This window comes from Triticum aestivum, unplaced genomic scaffold (genome assembly GCF_018294505.1).
Source record: "Triticum aestivum cultivar Chinese Spring unplaced genomic scaffold, IWGSC CS RefSeq v2.1 scaffold155964, whole genome shotgun sequence".
In the NCBI taxonomy this organism is placed as follows: domain Eukaryota; kingdom Viridiplantae; phylum Streptophyta; class Magnoliopsida; order Poales; family Poaceae; genus Triticum; species Triticum aestivum.
The window spans coordinates 15140-23381 of record NW_025228000.1 but is presented as its reverse complement, the minus strand read 5'-3'; positions in this window follow the sequence as shown (position 1 = coordinate 23381).

Sequence of the window (8242 nt, the reverse complement as noted above, 5' to 3'; positions counted from 1 at the left end):
TGTTAGTGCATGTCATCGCGGGTTGACAGACCAAGTCTAGGCTCGTTCTGTCATAGGATCACCGACCAAAGATTCTGTCTCGGGGACGGACGCAGCCGGTCCTCGACGTTCCCGCCCGTGTGTGTGGTTTGTGAGGCACGTGTCACGTCCAGGACGTGCGTTGCTTATTCAAATAGTACACCACCCCTGCATGCATATGCATGGGCCACGCGCATGTAAGGGTGCCCTCCCCCCCCCTCGGGCGGTCTCCATATCGAGCACCCATCCGGTGGCCCCGACGGTCTAGGGCATTATTCGACACCGAGAGGGTATAGTCCACGGTGAATAACTACTTCTCCGTGTTGGTGCATGTGATCGCGAGATGTCAGACCAAGTCTAGGCCCGTTCTTCGAGATAGTCTATGGGTATCGAGAGGGAATGTGTCTGGTTTGTGCAGGAAGTGCCGGTCCTGTTGCTCCATTGGCCTCGAAACTTCTTATGCTCTCAAAGGAGGCCATCGCATGTATCTCCATGGGCTATCCGGTGGCCCCGGCGGTCTAGGAAGTTGACCGGCACCGAGAGAGGGGGTAGGCCATGGTCAGCAACTGCTTCTTCTCATGTTTATTACTTTACACTCTTTAAAGTTCTCTCTCGGTGCCGGTCTAGAAAGTTGACCGTCACCGAGAGAGGGGGTAGGCCACGGTCAACAACTGCTTCTTCTCATGTTTATTACTTTACACTCTTTAAAGTTGAGTTTTGAAATAATTCATCAAAAGTCATGGAATTTCTAAACTTTGGTCATAAAAGCATATGAAATATGAGATTCAAAAAAAATAGTGCAAAACAAAGACAAAAAGAGAAGGGGAAAAATTAGAGCAGTGGTTACCGAGGGTCGATTCTCGGCTCTCGCTAATGGCTACATTTTCCGAGAGTTGCTCTCGGTAAAGCATCTAACCTAGATCTCTTTCCTTCTTGTCCATTCTAGATAATATGTATTATACTTTTTTGTTGTTGTTTTATTTCATGCTTGGCAAACAACCTTAGCACATCATAATTACCGTCTTGTGTTTTCTTCTTCGGATGGGCCTCGTCCGGTTCTAGAGACCGTCACCCCTCCGGTGGCCCCGGCGGTCTAGGGCGTTGTTCGGCACCTAGAGGGGGTAGGCCACGGGGAATAACTGGTTCTTCGTGTTAGTGCATGTCATCGTGAGATGACAGACCAAGTCTAGGCCCGTTCTGTCATGGGATCGCCCACCGAAGACTCTGTCGCGGGGATGAACGCAGCCGGTCCTCGAGGTTCCCGCCCGTGTGTGTTGTTTGTGAGGCACGTGCCACATCAAGGACGTGCGTTGCTTATTCAAATAGCACACCACCCCTGCATGCATATGCATGGACCACGCGCATGTAGGGGTGCCCTCCCCCCTCGGGCGGTCTCTATATCGAGCACCCATCCGGTGGCCTCGGCGGTCTAGGGCGTTATTCGACACCGAGAGGGTGTAGTCCACGGTGAATAACTGCTTCTCCGTGTTGGTGCATGTCATCGCGAGATGATAGACCAAGTCTAGGCCCGTTCTTCGAGATAGTCTATGGGTATCGAGGAGGAATGTGTCCGGTTTGTGCAGGAAGTGCGGGTCCTGTTGCTCCGTTGGCCTCGAAACTTCTTGTGCTCTCAAAGGAGGCCATCACATGTATATGCATGGGCTATCCGGTGGCCCTGGCGGTCTAGGAAGTTGACCGGCATCGAGAGAGGGGGTAGGCCACGGTCAACAACTGCTTCTACTCATGTTTATTACTTTACACTCTTTAAAGTTCTCTCTCGGTTCCGGTCTAGAAAGTTGACCGGCACCGAGGGAGGGGGTAGGCCACGGTCAACAACTGCTTCTTCTCATGTTTATTACTTTACACTCTTTAAAGTTGAGTTTTGAAATAATTCATGAAAAGTCATGGAATTTATAAACTTTGGTCGTAAAAGCATATGAAATATGAGATACAAAAAAGATAGTGCAAAACAATGACAAAAAGAGAAGGGAAAAAATAGAGAAGTGGTTACCGAGGGTCGATTCTCGGCTCTCGGTAATGGCTACATTTTCTGAGAGTTGCTCTCAGTAAAGCATCTAACCTAGATCTCTTTCCTTCTTGTCCATTCTCAATAATATTTATTATACTTTTTTTTGTTGTTTTCTTTCACGCTTGGCAAACAACCTTAGCACATCATAATTACCGTCTTGTGTTTTCTTCTTCGGACGGTCCTCGTCCGATTCTAGAGACCGGCACCCCCCCCCCTGTGGCCCCGAAGGTGTAGGGCGTTGTTCGGCACCTAGAGGGGGTAGGCCACGGCGAATAACTGCTTCTTCGTGTTAGTGCATGTCATCGCGAGATGACAGACCAAGTATAGGCTCGTTCTGTCATGGGATCGCCCACCGAAGACTCTGTCTCGGGGACGAACGCAGCCGGTCCTCGACGTTCCCGCCCGTGTGTGTGGTTTGTGAGGCACGTGCCACGTCAAGGATGTGCGTTGCTTATTCAAATAGCACACCACCCTTGCATGCATATGCATGGTCCACGAGCATGTAGGGGTGCCCTCCCCCCCGGGCGGTCTCTATATCGAGCACCCATCCGGTGGCCCCGGCGGTCTAGGGCGTTATTCGGCACCGAGAGGGTGTAGTCCATGGTGAATAACTGCTTCTCCGTGTTAGTGCATGTCATCGCGAGTTGACATACCAAATCTAGGCTTGCTCTGTCACGGTATCAACCGCCGAAGATTCTGTCTCGGGGACGGACGCAGCCGGTCCTCGACGTTCCCGCCCGTGTGTGTGGTTTGTGAGGCACGTGTCACGTCAAGGACGTGCGTTGCTTATTCAAATAGCACACCACCCCTGCATGCATATGCATGGGCCACATGCATGTAGGGGTGCCCTCCCCCCTCGGGCGGTCTCTATATCGGGCACCCATCCGGTGGCCCCGGCGGTCTAGGGCATTATTCGACACCCAGAGGGTGTAGTCCACGGTGAATAACTGCTTCTCCGTGTTGGTGCATTTCATCGTGAGATGACAGACCAAGTCTAGGCCCGTTCTTCGAGATAGTCTATGGGTATCGAGAGGGAATGTGTCTGGTTTGTGCAGGATGTGTGGGTCATGTTGCTCCGTTAGCCTTGAAACTTCTTGTGCTCTCAAAGGAGGCCATCACATGTATATCCATGGGCTATCCGGAGGCCCCGGCGGTCTAGGAAGTTGACCGGCGCCGAGAGAGGGGGTAGGCCACGGTCAACAACTGATTCTTCTCATGTTTATTACTTTACACTCTTTAAAGTTCTCTCGCGGTGCCGGTCTAGAAAGTTGACCGGCACCGAGAGAGGGGGTAGGCCATGGTCAACAACTGCTTCTTCTCATGTTTTTTTACTTTACACTCTTTAATGTTGAGTTTTGAAATAATTCATCAAAAGTCATGGAATTTATATACATTTGGTCATAAAAGCATATGAAATATGAGATACAAAAAAGCTAGTGCAAAACAAAGACAAAAAGAGAAGGGGAAAAAACTAGAGCAGTGGTTACCGAGGGTCGATTCTCGGCTCTCGGTAATGGCTACATTTTCCGAGAGTTGCTCTCGGTAAGCATCTAACCTAGATCTCTTTCCTTCTTGTCCATTCTCGATAATATGTATTATACTTTTTTTGTTGTTTTCTTTCATGCTTGGCAAACAACCTTAGCACATCATAATTACCGTCTTGTGTTTTCTTCTTCGGATGGGCCTCGTCCGGTTCTAGAGACCAGCACCCATCCGATGGCCCCGGCGGTCTAGGGCGTTGTTCGGCACCTAGAGGGGGTAGGCCACGGGGAATAACTGCTCCTTCGTGTTAGTGCATGTCATCGCGAGATGACAGACCAAGTCTAGGCCCGTTCTGTCACGGGATCGCCCACCGAAGACTCTGTCTCGGGGACGAACGCAGCCGGTCCTCGACGTTCCCGCCCATGTGTGTGGTTTGTGAGGCACGTGCCACGTCAAGGACGTGCGTTGCTTATTCAAATTGCACACCACTCTTGCATGCATATGCATGGGCCACGCGCATGTAGGGGTGCCCTCCCCCCTTGGGCGGCTCTATATCGGGCACCCATCCGGTGGCCCCGGCGGTCTAGGGCGTTATTCGACACCGAGAGGGTGTAGTCCATGGTGAATAACTTCTTCTCCGTGTTGGTGCATGTCATCGCGAGATGACAGACCAAGTCTAGGCCCGTTCTTCAAGATAGTCTATGGGTATCGAGAGGGAATGTGTTCGGTTTGTGTAGGAAGTGCGGGTCCTGTTGCTCCGTTGGCCTCCAAACTTCTTGTGCTCTCAAAGGAGGCCATCACATGTATATGCATGGGCTATCCGGTGGCCCCGGCGTTCTAGAGCAATTGCCAATTTATGTAGGAGATAAAGATCCTTCGAAAGCAATCCAAGACTTGTCTATTGGCAAGATCCGTCCAACGAAGGTGAAGGAGGGTACCTCGTCCATCCAAGTGGAAGCTTCTACCTCACGACAAGGAGAACCAAGAGTTGATACGGAAGCATCCACGAGTGGGACACATCAAGATGAAGAAAACGAGGAAGTACACCAAGATGAACCTCATCAACCTCCTTCTCCACCACGACAAGAGAACGACGACGTCAACAATGAAGAAGTCCACGGTCAACAACTGCTTCTTCTCATGTTTTTTTACTTTACACTCTTTAAAGTTGAGTTTTGAACAAATCTAACCCAAAAAGCGCGCGCGCGCACACACACACACACACACACACACACACACACACATATATATATATATATATATATATATATATATATATATATATATGAGTGCATCAAAAGTCTTCTATCGAAAAAATTCATCAAAATTCATGGCATTTTCAAATTTTGGTCGTAAAAACATATGAAATATCAGATACAAAAAAGATTCTGCCAAACAAAAACACAAAGAGAAGGAAAACAAAAAATTAGAGCAGTTGTTACCGAGGGTCAATTATCGGATCTCGGTAATGGCCGCTTTTTCCGAGAGTCACTCTCGGTAAAGCATCTAACCTAGATCTTAACCGTTCCCCTTTCTTTCTATCTTCATTCTTCTCCTCTCTGTTCACCGCGCCACCACCGCCGCCGCTGCTGAAATCGCCACCGCCGCCCTCAACAACCACCAACTGCCGCTGCCGCCCCTCCTCCACCGCCCCCAACTGCAGCCACCGCCACCCCTCCTCCACCACCACCAACTGCGGCCACCGCCCCCAACTGTCATCGCCCCCAAGCTTCATGGCCGACGGCCGGCGTGGCGGTTCATCAATGCGGCCCGAGGACGGCCACCACAGCGGAGCTCCTCGGGTATGGCGGCAGCTGGAGATGCCCTCAGGTTAGTACAAAACCGGCCCCTCCTCCCTCTCTCGTCTCTGTATCTTGTCCTCCTCCGCCGTTGAGAGTCGTGGTGGCAGGGGCATCCTCTTTCACAGGCAATGCCTCTAGTGGAGCAGGCATACGTGTGTGTATTGTCATGCCATGATCACTAGTTAGTGAATAAATATTCAATGCCATTAGTGAATGTTACATATGTTGACTGAAGTTTAATCTCCGCCTACCATCAAGAACAATGAAATACATGTTGTTATTGTGTCGGGATTTAGAGGAGCATGTTGCGAACTCTATATCCAAGTCAGATTTGATAAGATCTAAAGAGTGGGAATCATATATGAATTATGCTTGTTGGCATATATTACATCCAGTTAAAATGAAGCTTGAATAAACCATGGAGTATGCTTCAATACTTTTTATTGACCATTTTGGTTGTGCTTGTACTCTTCTTTCTCATAACTTACGATTTTCTTAGTTTGGACATATAGGCCGGCTCCACTTTTATATTGAAATATTGAAATGAAACCAAGCATCCAACTAGTCATCGTCCCTAACATAGATATGTAAACTAATCAACAAAGTGAATGCCTGTTGGCTTGGTTTTCTTTAATGAAAATCGGAAGGGGCAAACCCTTCTTTGATCAAAAAAAGGTTTGATGCCTATTGAAATAGTGTGGTTAATATTCACCATATTTATTTTGTTTTTCAGATTCTGATGGGGGCACTAGTAAGTACCGGAGAGTCCCGATTGGTAGGACCGAGTCGTCTGCCTCCCACCAGTCCACTCCCGACGACAAGTCATCATCGGATGGCGATGTCGGAGTGGACTTAGATGGACCAGATCCGCTCGCTACCGAGTCGGGCGACATGGAGGCCTCAGACGGCTCGGGGTCTACCTCGAGCAACATTTCCAAGAGGAAGAAATCCGGGCGTGGTCCGGGGAAGGTCCCGGAACCAACTGCTGCCAGCAACCGTCCTGTCATTTGCCCGACAGGAGAGGGGCAAGCAAGCATTTTATTTCCATCATATTTTGGATGCCACAGCTTTGACACTCACATATGCTTGTCTTTTATATCATGCAGTCAGTGGGAATTTATCCCGACACAACCTAAGGGGGCACGGCCGCCGAACCACGTCATCAGCTCCCTCTTGAGGAAGCACTTCCCTGGATTGTCCAAGCCGGGTGATGACGATCCGCCGTCGCCAGGTTTAACCTGGGAGCAGTACCTACACAACAAGGATGAGCACGATGTCACCATGTCCACTCGGGTCATCAATGCTTTTTTTGTAATTATCTTCGCTCCGACCACTGCATTTTTCCATATCCAAATCCTTGCTTGCATGGATGGTGAGAAGATGCCATATGCTCTCTTGTAGCAAACATTTTCTTGCGTGGATGGTGAGAAGCAGAAGGCGATCAAAGGCATCGTGAAATCTGCCCGAAAGATACTCTCTGACACCAAGCACACGCTGCGGTACAAAGCCGTGATGCAGTGTCGGCCGCTCGATGAGAAGGGAGAGAAGATGACAAGGAAGACTGCTTGCCAGACCAACTTGTCGCGAGAAGAATACCTGTCAGTGGTAAGTGACTACATCGGTTGCTAGTACTTTGATTCATCCCTCTTGTTCCTGAATTATTCGATTTTGTCTGACTAGGTGAAGGAACCCTGGATGAAGGAGGATTGTTGGGAGGCCCTGTTTGACATGTGGTGTGACCCAGCATGGCAGGGGCAGCATGTGGAGAAGGGAAACGAACGAGCCAAAATGCCAGGCCCGGCTCATGTCCAGGGGAGCCGGAACCTAACCGCTCTCAAGCAACACATGGTATGTGGATTAAGATGTTAACTTTTTCGCACGGTGCATCTTGGTTCATTCAACTTGATGGCTAATTTTGTAGGAGGCGAAGGTTGGTCGCCCGGTCCACATCCTGGAAGCCTGGAGAGAAGGCCACAAGGGGAAGGATGGCGCCGAGTTCAGCAGCGAGTCGGCGGAGGAGAAGTGGGGGACCTTCAAAGAGGTCTTCCAGTAAGTGCACGGGCAGGAAGCCGAACCTACGTCCACGCCCGTTGATCCAGAGCTTCTCATCATTGCTGGCGAGGGGAAGGGCCATGGCCGCCACCTCCTTTGCAACGGGGCGATCGCCACCTCCTCGCATCGCAAGCTGCACGAGATAAGCGCGTCGAGCACCAGCTCGACTCCATCCATACGGAGTCGCCCAACCGCCGCATCACGTGAGATAGCGCGTCTCAAGGTTAGCATCCTATATGATCCTAATGCCATGTTACAGGATTTAATGGCGCAGCGGGCTGTTGAAGAGGAGCAAAGGCGGCAGGCTGAGCAGGAGTCCAGAGAAAAGGAACGGGAAGACACGAACAAGAGGTTGAAGCTGCTTGAGGATCAATTACAGGTAGAACATTATCTAAACTAGAGTAGAAGATTCATTACATAGGGACGAACCACCCTCACGTGACTCTCATCTTATAGGTTCTTATGCAATCTCGAAGCAGTGCAAGTGATGACCCTCCTCCTCCTCCGGAATGTTAACCCGATGGCCTCTCCTCCTCAAGATGATCTATATATGAACAAGTGTACTTCTATTGTGACGTGCACGTGTTTTACAAGTAGTGACAATATGTATGAATTTGCGACTTGTGTGTGACGTCTACTAGGATAATACATTTGACTTGTGTGTGACAATATGTGGACTATCCCTAATTATGCCTATATATGTGTGGACTAGATCAAATTATGCCTATATATGTGTGGACTAGATCAAATTATGCCTATATATTATCAAATTGCACTGCAGTTGTTTTTATCTACAGGGATCAGAAAACAAATAGCTTGACAGCAGAATGGATGGTAAAGATTTCCGAGAGCAACACTC